This window comes from Bactrocera neohumeralis, chromosome 5, assembly GCF_024586455.1.
Source record: "Bactrocera neohumeralis isolate Rockhampton chromosome 5, APGP_CSIRO_Bneo_wtdbg2-racon-allhic-juicebox.fasta_v2, whole genome shotgun sequence".
Classification (NCBI taxonomy): domain Eukaryota; kingdom Metazoa; phylum Arthropoda; class Insecta; order Diptera; family Tephritidae; genus Bactrocera; species Bactrocera neohumeralis.
The window spans coordinates 26,838,381-26,855,510 of NC_065922.1; the positions used below are offsets into that span (position 1 = coordinate 26,838,381).

The window sequence follows — 17,130 nt, forward strand, 5'->3', positions numbered from 1 at the left end:
ATATTATGTATGGAATTTGAAGTAGTGAAGCGTAATCAATAAGACACTCAATTTCGAATTTTTTGATGATACGTTATTTTGCATTTCAGGTGACGATATACTGTCTTAATTAACACAAGCTGTTCAGTTTATAAAATATATATTTTTTAGTAACTTTTTTTTCAAATATTATATACGATTATTTTTAGCACTCTTTGGTCAATTATTTTCGTCTCTTGATAAGATTATAAAATGCATTTGAAGGTTTGGTTCAATTTTTTCTATATTTTAATGTTCCAAAGTACATTTTATAAGGTTCGATAGAAAGAATATTAGAAAAATAGTTTAGACATTTTTTGTGTTTTTTTTCAAATAATTCTAAAAATAGTTTAACATTATTTTTAAAACAAAATTTTTTGATTATAATTCATATCGTTACCTAAAATGCAAAACAACATAACATCACTTTTAATAAGTTTTCAAAAAATTGGTTATATAATGATTATATATTTTGGTTTAAAATTGGTTATATCTTGATAGCGGAAGCTGAAATTTTATATCTACTTATATGTAATATGATGTATAAATCGTAAGCATAAACAACTAAATTTCGATTTTTTATGATAAGTTGTTTTGCATTTTAGATGAATATATATATATGTATATGGCGGATTTTTTTACATATAAATGAGCTGGCATCTTTTATATATATAAAAACATATTTAAAAAATATATTTTGTGCTTTTTTTTAGTTTTCAATGGTTTTTTAACTACAGAAATAAAATGTAAATTTATTAAATAACAGAGTTTTTTTATAATTTTCAATGCAAATTTGTTATAAGCAAACAAACTGCACAATATTTTCCAATGTATTCTATCAAATCCCTGGCGATAAGTGCTCATTCTCAAATTCATTAGACAAATCCGCTTACCACTCAGATTTCAGCTACCGTAACACTTGTCAACTACACAGAACTACTCAGAACTCCTCACAGTCAAGCCACCAGAGACTTCTGTTGTTGTTTTTATGTTACTTCGAAACTCAAATTTCATTATTTTGACATATTTTTGTACCTTATTTTATTATCTTTAAATTTTCTTGAATACTTTCATCCAATAATCTGCTTTAGCTTAGTCCTTTAACCTTATTCGTGTATACTCCTCTTTTGATTGCATTCCTCCTCATCTTTCAATAAACCTGTTCTTCAAACACTCCGATTTAATTTTGATTATCATCATTTGTTAAAACCGAGCGCAATCAATTTACAACAAAAAAGAAATAATACAACAAAATTTCAAGCATTTAGATGCACTTGTGAGATATGAGAATTAACCCCCAAATTTGAGACGTGATCACTGAGTGTCACTGCCAATGAGGCACAAAGATGCTGAGGTATGGAAGGTGAAGAGGAATTGAAAATACAAAAACATCTACATATATAATGTGAGTATATGTAATATAATAAATGAGAAGTGGAAAAGTGGAATAATAATTGAAGCGTAATTGTTGGGCAATGAGGTTATGAGATAAGAAGTTTTAGAATATTTTTTTTTGAACATAATTTTTTTAATTGAAAAAATTGCGTTTGAAAAATTTAACATTATATTTGTAAGCAATTGATGTATATTGCATTTTATTTTATTTAAAAAAATTTTTTTTTGGGGTTAACTTTGTTGAAATTTATTGAAAATAATTTATTTATTATTTTGTTAATTTTAAATGTTATGTTAATATTTAGAAATTTTTTGAACTAAAAACCGTCTTTAAAAATTACTAAAAATCTTAAATTTTAAACTTCTTCTTGCCAACATTTTTAAGAGCGAATTCGCGCCAACAAATAAAAATCTCAACTTAATAATTGCGTTTTTGCTTCCCGCCAATCAGTTGGCGTTAATAAATACGCCACCAGTGATCGAATTGCAAATGAATACAGTAAATGCAGGGTGTAGCAAAGGCTTGAGAACCACTTCAACGCTTGCTTAGCTGCACAGAAGTGCTCCATACTCATTTCTCTGCACCCACCAACTCTCAAACTCCATGGTTTACCTGTACTTTAGCAGCAATACTCCAAACTCTATGCTTCCAACGTTTACCCATCCGTCTGTGGCTTGTACTCACCGTCTTTATGCTCCCGATATAACGAATTTGTGCTCAGTGCCCTCTACTCTCACACACTCCCTCACTACACTTGTGTTAGTACAGGTGAGTCGCTAAGTAGAACAGCGCTTTTTATTGTTGTCAGTGCTTTGTTTACCCACATGAGCTCTCGTTGGTAGCGGTGCCAACACCAGCTCACTTACCGTCACCCATACCATCGGCAGTCTGACAACCAGTTGCCAACATTATGTGTCTCCACCACTAATTTCTTCGTTTTATTTTTATTGTCTTCCTCCCTTCTTTACGCCGCTCAGTTTATGCTCATCTTGTTGTCTGTTACCTGTTTTATTGGACTTGTTTGTTTCACTCACGGTTGGTGCGTCGGTCCGATTGTCATGTGTGACGCCAGGCCGGGTTTTTCTCGTTTGTTTACTCGCCTGTCAGTCACTTCGTCAGTTTACTTAGCTGTATCGCATGTGCGCATGTTGGCTTTCAAGACACATATGAAGTGTGTTGTAGGCGCTCTCATGTATTTCCAGCTACCTGTGCGCGCTCTTTGACGCTCTCTTTCGCGTTGGTCGCTCGTTTTCCAAGCCCGTTTGCGCATACGAGTTTCAGTTTTAGGCCGTAGTTTCGAGCGTTTGGACGCGTTTTAGTCGCTTTGCGCGTATTTAACGTCTGCACATTTGTTGTATTTGTTTTTTTTTCATCTCTCAAATCCGCTTAGCGCGCAATGTGTACAAACGATTGTTCTGTTGGGAAGCTGTGTACGAATGGCGCGAGTTTTTTTTTTTAAGTGAGATGTGAATTATGAGGAAACCGAAATTGAAAGAATAAATAAGAATTGATTATTGCAAATGATTTGTACTTAAGCAAACAACAAAAAAAGTGCTTGAAAAAACATTTAAAAAAAAATATTTCACGAAGTGTTTATAGCTTGTTGGTGCAAATAATAAAAATTCTTACATAGAAAACAGCAATCGTTGTGCCTTGCAGTGTGTCAAATTGGCATTGCTTTTGTGAAAAAATATATATTTTTATTGCTGCAAATAGCAAATTTATTTTGTGCGCTGTTTTAAGCGTTAAAGTCGTAAGTAGTACAATAATAATGGATTTGGAGCTACTATGGAAAGTGTTGTTGCTGGCAAGCGTTAGTAAACAGCAGAGCTGGAGCGCAAATAAATGAAAAAATATTGACTTTAATAATAAAAATAAATATTAATTGCATCTAAAGCAAGTGAAATGTATTTATAAATAGATAGATATGATTATAAAATAATTAATATAGATTATTATAATTTATTGGGAGCTTTTAGTTATTGGAAATGAAAAAATTGCGCTACATTATCTTTTTATTCTCTACTATTATTATTTTGCAGTACTATACCAGAAAGATCCTGTTCTACAATACAATGAGTCAATAATCTGCACAATTTTTAATAAATTTGTAATTTTATACTCTGAACAGCTTATATACAGCATGCCAAGAAGTTTATAATACGCAGAAGGAAACGTCGATGTTTCTATATAAATGATGAGGGTGACTAGTTTGTCCTTGGCAGACCATCAGTTTTTGAGATATCGATCTGAAATTTCATTATTAATGTTATTATTGCCAATTTCATTTTTCGGTATCAGCGATATCGGACTACTGCAGAATATAGCTGCCATATAAACTTTTTTATTTTACAAGATATTTCAACAAAATTTGGCATAGCTTATTGTCGAGAGTACAATCTCCGAATAAATTGTTGAGATCGGACTACTGTAGCATAAGATTGACATATAAACTTATCCCTCCAAATCAAGTTCTTGTATGGAAAACTTTTTTATTTGAGAAGATATCTTAGCAAAATTTGGCATGGCTTATTGTTAAACGTATCGCTACAATCTGCCAATAAATTTTTCTAATCGGACTACTATAGCATATAGTTGCCATATAAGCAAATCAATGAAAATCAAACCTTTTATGCGATATTATTCTACAAGAAGCGTGTTACGCTTCAATGCAGCCAAGATTAACATTTTCTCTTTGTTGTTTTTTTTTTAATTTTGCGAAACAAAGCAAAACCAGAAACATTACATTATGTTCTACTGAAGTTTTATATATGCATGTATTTTAATATAACTTTGCTTTTTGTTTTGTTTTATTTTTATTTAATTTATGCATTTACTTTAATTATCATCTACTGTTAGCAATTATCATGACTTAAACTTCAAATTAGCTATGCTTATCTGTCTTACTTTGCTGCCACAACTATCAAAACAAAACATTTCAAGTTCGTCGCTTAAGTCTTTTGCATTGTTCACTGATTTGTCTGCTCAGCTAATTCGTTTCACAAACAAAGTCTCAAACAATATTTAAATAGCAAAATTTAAACTTAGAAACCACAGCAGCAGCTTATTTAAGTCATGAATATAAATCGGTTTCGAAAACTTGTTTCTCCACTTGTTGATCACCATGAATTTTGTCTCAAAAATAGCGAGATAATGTCGTCTAAGTAGACTAGCGTTTTAAATAAATTATTTGAAGCTTTATATAATTAAATTAGAGAGCTCTGATAATTCGATTTTCTTGTACATAGTCATGTAGCGCATATATCATATATTTTTATGTGTGTGTGCGTTTGTAGCAGGTGTGTAAATTGGTTTGCTCTCATAAACTTTTAATGGCGTATAATAATATTTTTATGCCACTAAAGTGCTTTAGTTTATGTTTGTATAGTAAAAGAAATATTTAATTATATTTGACAAGTTATAATTGCTCCTCACTTTATGGCTGACAATAAAAGTTGGAATTTGCAGCGTGAAAGCTTAACGCGGAAGAGTTATTAACCGCGTTTTTTTGGATTAACTTTTTTCACGAGCAAAAAATAAATAAATAAAGATTAAGTTCTATAAACAAAATATTAGTCAAATTAAATTTGAAAATGGAAATAAATAAAAAAAAATAAATTAACTAAATTTAACATAATTTAAATTTTTTTTTTTAATACTAAATTATATTTGAATAAATTTTATGATAGAAGTCGAATATACATACATATATGAAAACAAATTAAAGTTCTTGCTAATATTTTAATCATAAGTAAATAAAAAAATTTTTTTGGAAACTAAAAGAAAATAAAAAGTAAATTTTACAAGGTTGAAAAAAATTAAAAAAAACAAAATACATTGAATAAAGAAAAAATGTTCTACATAAAATATTAAAACTAAAATTAATAAAAATTTAAAAATAAAGCAATAATAACTTTAGTGTGCTAAAAACATATTATAAACAATAATTTTTTTCATAGGTTTTTTAAAAGAAATTATTAATCTTGAAAAAACAAATTAAATTAAATTAAAAATTAATTAAATAAAAACAGTTAAAACTTTGAGAAAATAAATAAAAAATATTTTTTGCCTTGAAAATATAAAAAAAAAATAAATTAAATAAATATAAGATTTTATAAAACAAAGTTTACAATAAAAAGTTTGAAAAAATAAATAAAAATATATTAATTTACCTTAACAAAATTAAAATAAACCAAACAAGTACAAAATTAAAAAAAAAAATTGTGAGTAAAAAATTTGAAAATTTAAAAATCGAATATAAATTTTTATTGATAAAATATCAGTCAATAAAAACTTTGAAAAAATAATTTTTTATTTACAAAAACACATATTTTAAAACTAAAGTTTTATATATAAAAAATTTCAAAAATGTAGTAATTAACGAAGAAATTATAGAGAAAATATTTTTAACCATAAATATTAAAGTAAAAAATTAAAATTAGTACGGTAGAAATGCAATTTTATAAAAAAAATATTAAGCAAAAAAATTTGAAATGAGAAATATTATGATTTTCATTGTCAATAACATACATAGTATCTAAAAAAATAAAATTTCCTCATATTAAAATAAAAAAAAAATATTTATAAAGTAAACTTAATGAAAAATTTTTTTTAAGGAAACATATATATAAACTTCAACCCACTTTTCTAAGAATCATTTAAACCAATCTAAAAGCAGTTCCGTTAAGCTCGACAGCGCATTTCAATTTATTTGCTTTCGATACCGCATTTTTCTTAAGAAATTTCGCCTCAACCAGTCGCATACAAAAATACAGAATTGTACTTCATTTTAAAATCACGGCACAATCAATTTTACAGCGAATCAGTTCTTTATGCCGCCCCCCGTACGTCCCGCAACATCACCTCGCTTGGTGTGCATATGAACGCTTTAAGTCGCGAACACACCTACAAGCCGTTTGCAAAATCATAACCTTAAAGTGTACTGTAGCTATTTGCAGTTCAAAAGCAAACACAAAAACAAAACAAACAACAAGCTATTACAATTAAAGAAAAGAAAAGAGGCGAACGCGGACTTTCGGCAAGCATTATTTGCTTTGCGCAGCCAACTGTCAATTACCGGCATTTGCATAAAAACGCCATTAGCTCCGGTAAACCAACAACAACACCAACACATACGCAGAACAAAATGCTAAATCAACTAACTATTCAATCAAATAAAGACACATCTCGCGCTGCTTTGCATTTCATACTGAAATTAGTATTCGCTGGGCGCGCGCGCAATCCAACGAAAGACTTAAGACACAAACTTCTTGGCTTTTTTTTATTTTTTTTGTTTTCTTTATTTTAAAGCTAAATAATAGCTGCGTAAACATTTATATGCATTGCGCGCAGCTATGCTATCGATTATACAGCACAACAATAACAACTACAACAAAAAGAACGTTTAAATGTTTGTTGTTCGTCTTATTGACACTGCTGTCTTGTAAATTTCTTCAAGCGCTGCTGCCGTTGGAAAAAATCAAAAATTTGTTATGCTGTCAAGGTGCACACACACACAAACACATAAACACTTTGTATATGTGTGTATGTGTTTTATTTTCCATATACCACGTGAATTATTATGCTGCTACTGTCGAGCGTCAGCAAAACATTTTTCCTTCAGCAAGTGTCCGTGTCCACCTTAAGTACCGAACCCTTAGCTTATTTTTTATTTTACTTATTTTATCGCTTTTTGGGCGTCTCTAATATGCAAATGCGAATATTTATTGATTTAGTACGCCTGAGTGTATTCATGCCTAGCATATGAGCATAAAATTATGCCTCACTGCAGGTATGTTCGCTTATTTATAAATTGCTATTTGCTATTAGCAGTGGAGGCTTCATTTGCCACTCGTTTTACCCTTTTACGGCCGTCAGATTTGTGTGCGATAACGATTGATTGGCTGCGGTGCGGTGACTGCTGTCAGCGATTGATAGCGTCGGATTTATGAGTGTGTTTGACTGAGGCAAATATTTGGTTTTGGAAAAAAAGTATTTTTTTATTTATTATTTGTTTATATATTGTGGTGGTGAATTGTTGAGCTTAGGATTCTTGAACCCTTTCAATACTTGTATAACATTAAATTACTGATTTTTTTTTATTATTTGTTTGTGTTATAATATTTCATTTTGATTTTAGAAAATTAGTTCTTGCAAGAAATTTGATTTTAAGATTTTTTAAAATATATTTTAAAAAATATTAAAAATAAAATAAAAAAGTTTTATTTAAAATAATTTATTTTTCTTAAATGAATACTGCTATTTTATGCGCATAACTATATTTTTTTTAATATATTATTAGTTTTTATTACTTTTTTTAAAATTGTCCAATATTCTAAGAAAAAAAGAGTATATCTCTTCTTCTTAATTGGCGTAGACACCGCTTACGCGATTATAGCCGAATTAACAACAGCGCGCCAGTCGTTTCTTCGAGTATATATGTACATATACATTTTTTATGAAAAAATTGCTCATATTAAAAAAACAGTATACAGGGTTGCTAAATAATTTTTATTATTTTTTCAATTATTAAAATTTTTAATTAAAATCTTTTTTTAAATTTTTTTAAATTTTAAGAAAAATAATTTAATTTTATTATTTTTAATAATTTTGATTATTTTTATTTTTAAAATTTTTCAATTAAAAAAATAGTTTTAAAGCCTCAAACCCAACAACACTCGGCATTCTAGAATAAACACAATAAACACCGATCATCAAAAAACAAACTCCTCAAGGCAATCAAAATCGTTTATCGAACAACGTTAGATTACGTAACACCGTATCACACACGTTAAATCGCTATAAATTCAACCTGATATTAAATAAAGTCGATTTTTATAGTTAGCCATTGTTTAACTAAGATTTCAAGTTATAAAATTAGAATGAAGACGATATTCTATACAAAATAATTTCTTTGATTTCCACAATTCGATTGTAAATGACTGCGATGAGTTCAAATTTATGATGTTGCTAGCCAACGGCGACATTCGTCTTGCCAACAGACAATACACAAGTAGAATTTCAATGCATGACTAAAAGAATAGATGAAAACCCCAACAAGAAAAAAATATATGACAGAAAAAAACAGAATGGAATAAATGAAAAAAGAAAACAACCAAAAAAAGAAAAAAAAAACAAAACAGAATAGATGTAGTGCGACCCCTTGGTGGAAGACAAGAAGAATAACACACGCAAGCACACACACCAAGAAACAGGTAAAACGTGTGTTGGCATAAATGTTGCGTTGACTAAAGGCAAAACGTAAGATTTTATCTGTGTTTTCTCCTTTTATCACTACAATGATTTTGTGCATTGAACAATTGTTTGGTGGCAGCAGCAGAGCAGCAGGTGTTCGATAGCAGAGATTCACAGCAAAAGTATATGTCAGATTTTGGTGTAGTTTCTCAAACAATGCTGCGTGCAGAACAACAAAGATTCTGGTACAAACCTAAATTTTGGTCATTATGCCGAATTTGTGCTCAATTGTGGCAGACGTGACAAAATTTCAAATGAGTGACCACCATAAAGTGTTGATTTTTGAGGGGTTTCAGTGACAGCCCAGAAGTGAAATGAAATTGCAAGAAACAGAAAGAAGCTTGTTATACACATACATGTATAGAATAAAATAGTTCGAAAAAAATTAATTTTTTTTAAATTTAGAAATATATGAATTTTCTATATCTATTTAAAAAATGTTTACAAAAACAATAAAACCCTTAGAAAGATACATGTAATGGCTAACAGGTGCTTTTTAGCTTCTAAGTGAGCACAAAAGCAACTAAAGTTCTGCCCATTGTCCCTCAAAGAGGTAAAAGAACTCATGAGTTAAAGCCGAAGAGTTAGAAATTCATCACATGTTGCTGCTTGTGCTACACGCATACGAAAATTACAAAATAAAAGCATAATTCTAAGCGCCTGTCGCTGTACTTTTCATGCAAATGCGCTGGTGACTTAGTGTTCAAGCGCTGATAAAAGCATGTGTACGAGCTTAGAAAATTTCTAAGCAAAAAAAAAGAAAAATTTAAAATAAAAAAATTAGTGAAAAAATGAAAAATATTTAAGATTAAAAATTGTTTATTTTTTTTATATTATCATTCTTTGTAGAAATGTCCAGAAAAAATTATTAATAAGAAAATAAAATTAAAGAATTTGGCAACCCTTTCCAAAGTTTTAACCAAATTAAACTAACGCAAATTAATTAACTTTTCAATACCTTTGGCTAAAGGAAGCAAAAATTTATTTTTAGTTTGATAGGAAATAATAGTTGGCAACCCTTTTCTTAGATATTTTTATAATTTTTAGATTACACTCTTAATTGTAGTGGTAACTTTACATTGGTTTTTAGTGGTTAATTTTCTTTATATACATACAAAAATATATTATTAGTGATAAAAATGATATTTAAAAAAATAATAAAAAACAATTGGCAATCCTTTGTGAAATTTTAACTCAAATAAAATCTGTTTTTAATATCTTTCGCTAATAAAAGCAAAATTTTATTATTATTTTGATAAAAAATAATAGTTGGCAACCCTCTAATTTTGTATATACATACATATGTATGTACATATATTACGTTTTTAGTGATTAATTTTCAATTAAAAAAAATAATAATTAATAACGATAAAACAATATTAAAAAATATACCACATATTTTGCAACCCTTTCCAAAATTAATTTTTTTTTGTTGGTATTAATTTTATAAAAACAAAAACAAGTTAATAATGATAAAATAATATTAAAAATATAAAAATATAAAAATATTTTGGAAAACCCTTTTTCATTTTAATTTTAAACTAAAATAAAATTTTTATAAATTTTTTTAATTTTAAAGAAATCATTTTTTTTAATTAAATTTGGTAGTTCTATTTAATAAAATTGGCAAACCCGTTTTTAGCTTTTTATAACTAGAAACTACCTGAAAACTTTGTACACAATAAACATGCAATTTAATCGCATTTTTATTTTTCTCATTCCTTAGCAATAATTTCTTAAAATTATGCATTAAACGACAAGAGTCAAGAAACAACTAATTTCATAAAAAAATTGCCAACACGCGCAGCCCACAACAAAATGATTAGTAAAATTATTAACATAATGCATACAAGTTTCAAACACACTCATATGTGCAAATGTACATATGTATGTGTGTATATTCGCCACACAACTGGTTGGTCAATGAGCGTATTAGCTGACCTTCGAATATCGCCAACAACATTTGTTTTCAGTGGAAATATGAAGAGAAGGGGAAAAACGCAATGCGCCGAACAAAGTTGTTTCTCAGAAACCATTTTTTTGTTGGACTTAATAAAAATTAATAATTAATTAATAACTGTCTGCAGCTAATAAATATGTCAAAGTGACATTAGCGACAGACTGACGTCAATTGCTTGGGTGTGATGTGATTTCTTGCGAAAAAATTATGAAGAATTTTGATTTATTATTTCTAAGATATTTGTAAGCTTAAATTATTGTTTTCTTCATTTTCAATTCTTAATTTTGAATGAATTCGCAAATCTCAATTTCCCGCTTATGATCGCTTAATTCCATTGCCGGCTAACAATTTTCCACAAGCTAAGCATTTAATGCCTTAAAAGTAATTTGTTGTGGCGCCGGAAATTGTTCGAACCGCTACAAGTACTTCCTCACTTCCACTTGGTGCACACGCTGTACGCTTTTTTATTACCTCTTCATCCTTTGTTGCTGTGTGGCAGACACCAAAATAAGGTAAAAAAAATCACGTGTTGTCGCGTTCATAAAAAGCGTAGCACAAAGCACGAGAACAGCTAGAACAATGTACTCTTACACATACTAGTATGAAAAGAAAATACTAAAAATAACAACACTACTTTCTTATTAGAAAAAAAAAACACGTGACAGCTGTTGGTGGTCGCTTAGTGAGGCTTGCTTAGCAAGTTGGTAACATTCGGAGCTTGTTAATTTTTTTTGTATTTTTTATGAGGAAATTCAGTATTAAAATGTACTGTGTGCATGTGTAGAGTTTTTTGTTGCATTCATAATTTATTTAAAAAAATGGAAGAATTGAAAGATAATTTTTATATAATTATGTTATATATTTTTGATAAAATCAAATATTAATCAAACAAAACTTAATTAGACAAATTTTTAATTATAAAATAAAAAATATTTTTGAGAGCAACAAAAATAAGAAAAAATTAAAACAAAACTGGTAATCATAAAACATTGGAAAGAGAATTTATCAAATTAAAAAAATTTTAAAATTAAAAAAAATTAAAAAATTAATAAAAAAATGTTTAATTAGAAAAAATTTAAATTATAAAATTAAAGTTTTTTTTGCGAAATCGGGACATAAATTTAGAATAAAATATAATTAAAAAACTGAACGATTTGTGAAATAAAACTTTATAAGAGGAATTATCATAAAAATTCAAAGCTATAACTTCAATAAATGAAAAAAAAAAAATTAATTAAAAGAAAGCTTAAACTGAAAATACATCATACAACTAAAAAATAAATATTTTATGGAAAAAATAATTCTATTATTTCAAAAAAAGGCAAAAAAATAAACTTTATAATAATACATATAAGAATATAATGTAATAAAAACATATTATAATATATAATATTTATAAGTATATATTTTTATTTTTTTGGAAATTGTAAAAGATAGCAAATATAAAGAAATATTAAAGAAAGTGAAGCAATCTATGAAAAATCAAAAAAAACACCATCTAAATTCTGTATATAAACAATTAAAATTTTTTTCCTAAATAACCTTATGATTCTCGAAAAATTAAAAATTAAAATACACCAAAGACTAAAATATTTATAAAAAAATATCTAAATTAATTAAAACTTGATACTTTTTTTATCAGCTAATGATTGCATGACTTTCCAGGAATTAAAAATTCAGACACATACAATTACAAAAAAATATTTCTTAATTTTTTTTTAATTAATGAAAAATAAACAATAAAAAAGTAAAAAAAAATAAAATTATTAATATTAAAATACTAAAAGCTTTTTTACAACTTAAAATTAATTTTTAATTTTTAAATGAAAAAATCTATTAAAATTTTCTTTTTAAATTAATAAAAAATAAAGAATAAAAAAATAAAATAAGTTATTAATATTAATAATTATTTTTTGAAAAATTATTAAAAATTTCCAAAGCGACTGCTTCTAATATAAAAAATTAAGAAAGTAAAAATATTAAATTTCGTTGACTTCAAATCAGTAAAATGGGCCTAAAAGGCCATTAATGATTACATCAAAAATATATAGCAAACATTTAAGCCAAAGAATTTTATATGCGCAATTTTAACTTGCAACGCTTTATCACATTTTTGATCTCGATAAAACTGAGGAACTCAATTCGCCTAGCACAAAAACATGAATGTTATATTATTTTTCCGTGTTGACACGTTTACGGGCGATTAAAGTAATTGCAAAGCGAAAACTGGACATAAAAATTATATTAAAAAAATATATAATTGCAAACATGCACACACATACATATATACAGCATAACATTTACTTTTAAATGTATAAAACTTAATGCTTGCGCCATAATTATGCAATATTTCTAAAATGTGCAATTTTTTGTACGCTTAAACAAAACTCATAAATATTTAATTTCCAGCAGATAATTACATAACACAAAGTACGTGCGTGTGATTTCACAAAGCAGCAAAGTATTTACACAATTTAATTATTACATAGCTTAAATGACTGGGTAAAAAGCATTAGCTTAGAAAAGAGTGGTCAAGCTGCTGAACAAAAAATAAAATATTTAAATAAGTAAATGCTTTCAAAAAAAATCGTCTGCTTGAATGGCAACTGAAGCGCCGCAAACAGTCTGACCAATTAGAGCTGTGCAAAAATTAAGAAAAACACACTCTTAAACACTTTGCGCTTTTTCTTAAGCATGAACTCATATTTGTGCGGTCAAAGCTGGGCAATATGCCATGATTTCGCTCTTATGTGTACGATTTTTCATAAATTATGTTGACGCAAGCGCAGCTTGACAGCCGCGACCAGTGTGTCAAGTACGTTGCTTAAGTCTTTTGTATTACATGCTTTGCCATTACAACATTTTTTGTACGCTTCGCGAGATTTGCAGTCAGTAAATCAAGTACCGGCTGCGGTTCAAAAGGTTGACAATGATTTTTTGAGCTAATTAAATTATAATGGCAAATTGCTAACAATAACAAGAGCTAACATATTTGTTTGAGGAGCATAAATGTATATATTTGCAATTAAGTTGTTTTATGATAGCTTGAAATTGGCAAGCCAAGGCTATTTTGTGGCAGTTATTGCAAATTGAAATTTTTGAAATATTTTTTGTAGCATTGAGAATTTTTTAATATTTTTTCAAATTATTAAGAAAAAATTTTAATGGTGCATATTTACTGGAAATTTTGAAATCTTTTTAGTTTTTCGAAGAAATTTTTTATTTCTAATTTTTAACTAATTTTTTTAAATTAATTTTTTTTTACAAAATAAAATATTTTCAGTGCTGTAATGTTACTAACTGGTGAAAAATATTTAATATTTTTTTATAACTATTTTAAATACATTTTTTTTTTCTAAAAATATATACATATGTATAGTTTTCAATGGCGTCAGTGGCAGCTTTCGATAGTAATCTATGACCAGTGATGATAAATATTTTTTTGTAATTTTTTAAATTTTATTTTTTCTAAAAAAATAGTAATCAATGAATTATTATTTTTCCTATTCCTACTAAAACTTTTAATTAGTCGGATTCTTAAAAAATGTTTAATAAAAAAAATAATTGCGATTTTATTGTTTTTATATATTTTTCGTATATTTATATGGATAAATATTACGGTCAGATGGAATTAGTCACAATTAAAAACATTTGAAATTATAGAGACATCATCACCAGAATTTTGTTTTTATAATTTAAAATACAACATACAACATTTGAAAAATATTTTCTTTATTTTGTGTTTTTACAAATATACTCAAAAAATTTTAACAAAAACTTTGATTTTTTAATCAAAAATTCAAAAATTTTCTTCATACCCTATAAGTTTAGAAACTTTTAGTCTCACCGTCGTAAGCACATTAGTAATTTATTTCAGCAAATATGCGGATATTTTAATCAAAAACTCAAAATTTTTCTTCGTAGCCCACAATTTTAGAAACTTTTAGACTCACCCTAGTATCCACACCTTTAATTTAAAACACAAAATACTCTCATATTTTAATAATATATGCAATATTTTCCTTCAAAACACACAAGTTTAGTAACTTTTAGGCTTACCTTCGTATGCATATTTTTAATTTTTTTACAAATTCCTCGTTTTTTTTTGTTGACAACAATATTGACCATTAAATTGCCATGTTATTTTCTTGCTATTTGCTTAGAAGGCCAACTTTTTGCTGGGCTTCCCAGCTCGTTGCTCATCAAATGGCATCCCAAAAGCAGCATCAGTGACTGCAGATTGGCTATGAAAAGGCAAAAAATGTATAAACATGCTTCTTGCATTAATGATAGAAACACATACAACTATATATGTACATACATATGTATGTGTATGTGTGTATAAGCAAGCACGACTTTTGTTTTGGAGCTTTCAATTTCTTAAGAGAAATATTCTAGCTTATTGTTTTTGTCTCTAGATACACACGTTTCGATTAATGACCCACTATTTTACAAAAACTTTCGTTCCAATCATCATTTGCATATCGTAAATATTTACCTAGTTAACGTTTTATTCGCTGCTTTCTATGCATAAGTGGGCTTTTAATAGAAATTCTCATAAGCGCGCATGCGCCATTAAGCAGACACAGCTGTGTGTATATGTGTGTTTGTGTGAAGCATATTTATTGGCCATTATAAGTAATTTCTTAATGTGCTACATGTGTTTTGCTTTTTTATCAGTAATTTCACCTTACGCATTGGCATGTAAGGCAATTTCTTAACTAATGTTGCTTTGTTTTTGTATTTCAATACATATATGTAATAAGTATATAAAAAAAATTGGTGGATTGCACAGCTTATTTGTGTTGCGAAGGTGAAAGCTCACACCTTTTGTTTGTTTATTTGCCTTTAACATTTTGGTAAATATTTTTATTTTTTTTTTTTCAATTTTGAAATTTTTTGTTATTTTTCTTTCTTACATTTTTAAATAATTTTTGCTTTTTATCACTTTTACATCGCTAAATTGCCTAATTTCTGGTAATTTGCATGTGTCATGCTGACGCCTTCATTGATTTATTTGATTGATTTCTCAAATTCAACTGTTTGTTTGCCAACACATGCATGTTTTGGCTTATAGTTATATGTGTGGGTATATAACGGTTACTCAATTTGTTAGCGCATTGACGCTTCCTTTTGTGAGTTTTTGCGTAGACTCAAACAGATATTGGCATAAAAAATTTGTGTTGTACATAAAAGTGTTGCTAAAATAATTGTTTGTTCAACTCACGGTCACTGGCGAAATAAATCAAAAAATGAAAATTAAGAAAATAATTCACGCTCCAAAAAAATTATCCATAAATTTCTATCGAAGGTGATTTGTGTGACACTTTCAACATTTTAAACTTAAAAATTTCCATTTTTATTTTTTAAACATTTGTGAAAAAATATAGAAATTCAAGTTAGTTCGTTTTTTGCATAAGACTCTTAAGGAAATCTTTATCGTTATATTCAAACAAATTTCTTCAAAGTCCATTAGACTGCAGATAATATTTGAAAGCAAAAAATAAAATCATAGTTGAAGAATTCCATTGACAAAGAAAGATAAAACAAAAGAAATGAAACAAAAAGTTTGAGGGCGATCTGAGGTGAGGTTATTGAATTTTTTTGGATTTTCATAGATTATTTTTAAATTTCACTTCAAGAATTCACCAATTTTTTCTTTATATAGCAAGCTATATTCCTCATCCTTTCAAAATATTCTGGCATTTTTTATATTCACCTCTAATTTATCGGAATTTTACATTATAAAAATCCCCACACCTCCATTATTTGACTTAACTCCATCATCCATCATTTGATTTATAGCTTATTGAAACTGAAAAAAATATAGCTCCTATACTATTTGTGCATTTGAAGAAATCATAAACGAACATTTCTCACATAATAAATTAGCCAACCTAAAAAGATAATCATCGGCTATGCACATGGCAACGCCCAACAATAGTTGAACAGCAATGGAAGGAAAAAAGAAATTGAAAGAGCGAAGAAGAAAGCAGCAGAACACAGTTAAGAAAAGGTTGTAAGATCACTGTCGAAAACATGCAGCTGAATGCTGCCAGCTTCCAGGCACAATAGTAAATGCAATACATATCTATATATGTATGTATATATTTGTATATAAATAAAAATATATGTTTACAGGTATGCTAGAATGCTACTCGACTCTTATGCACACAGCTCTTTGTTAACGAAGTTACCTTTATGTAACTGGCAGTATACATATACAAAAGCATATATACACACATAAAATGAAATGAATTTAAAATGCACTCTGTGTGAGCTCATAAAATATCAAATGCAAACGTAGAACATTATTTACATATGTGTATGTACATCTGTATATAATTTATATTTTAACACTTCTATGCAGTTATGCCCTCATAGGTATAGATAGCACTCTAACGGCTTAGCGGTGTGGCAGTCCAAGCCGCTTTCAGACGTGTCAGTTTCAACTTCGAGGCTTCTTGTCGTGGCTTTGACGCTGCAATAAAAGTACTTTCAT

General features: G+C 27.9%; 1 protein-coding gene across 1 annotated transcript in view; it reads left to right on the forward strand.

Moving 5' to 3' along the window:
- The first annotated feature begins 2,713 nt into the window (after nt 1-2,713).
- Nucleotides 2,714-17,130, forward strand: part of LOC126758839 (uncharacterized) — a 36,720-nt gene continuing 22,303 nt past the window's right edge. Inside the window, 1 exon segment of the mRNA XM_050473237.1 lies at nt 2,714-3,167. The gene's annotated coding sequence lies outside the window, so the exon portion shown is untranslated.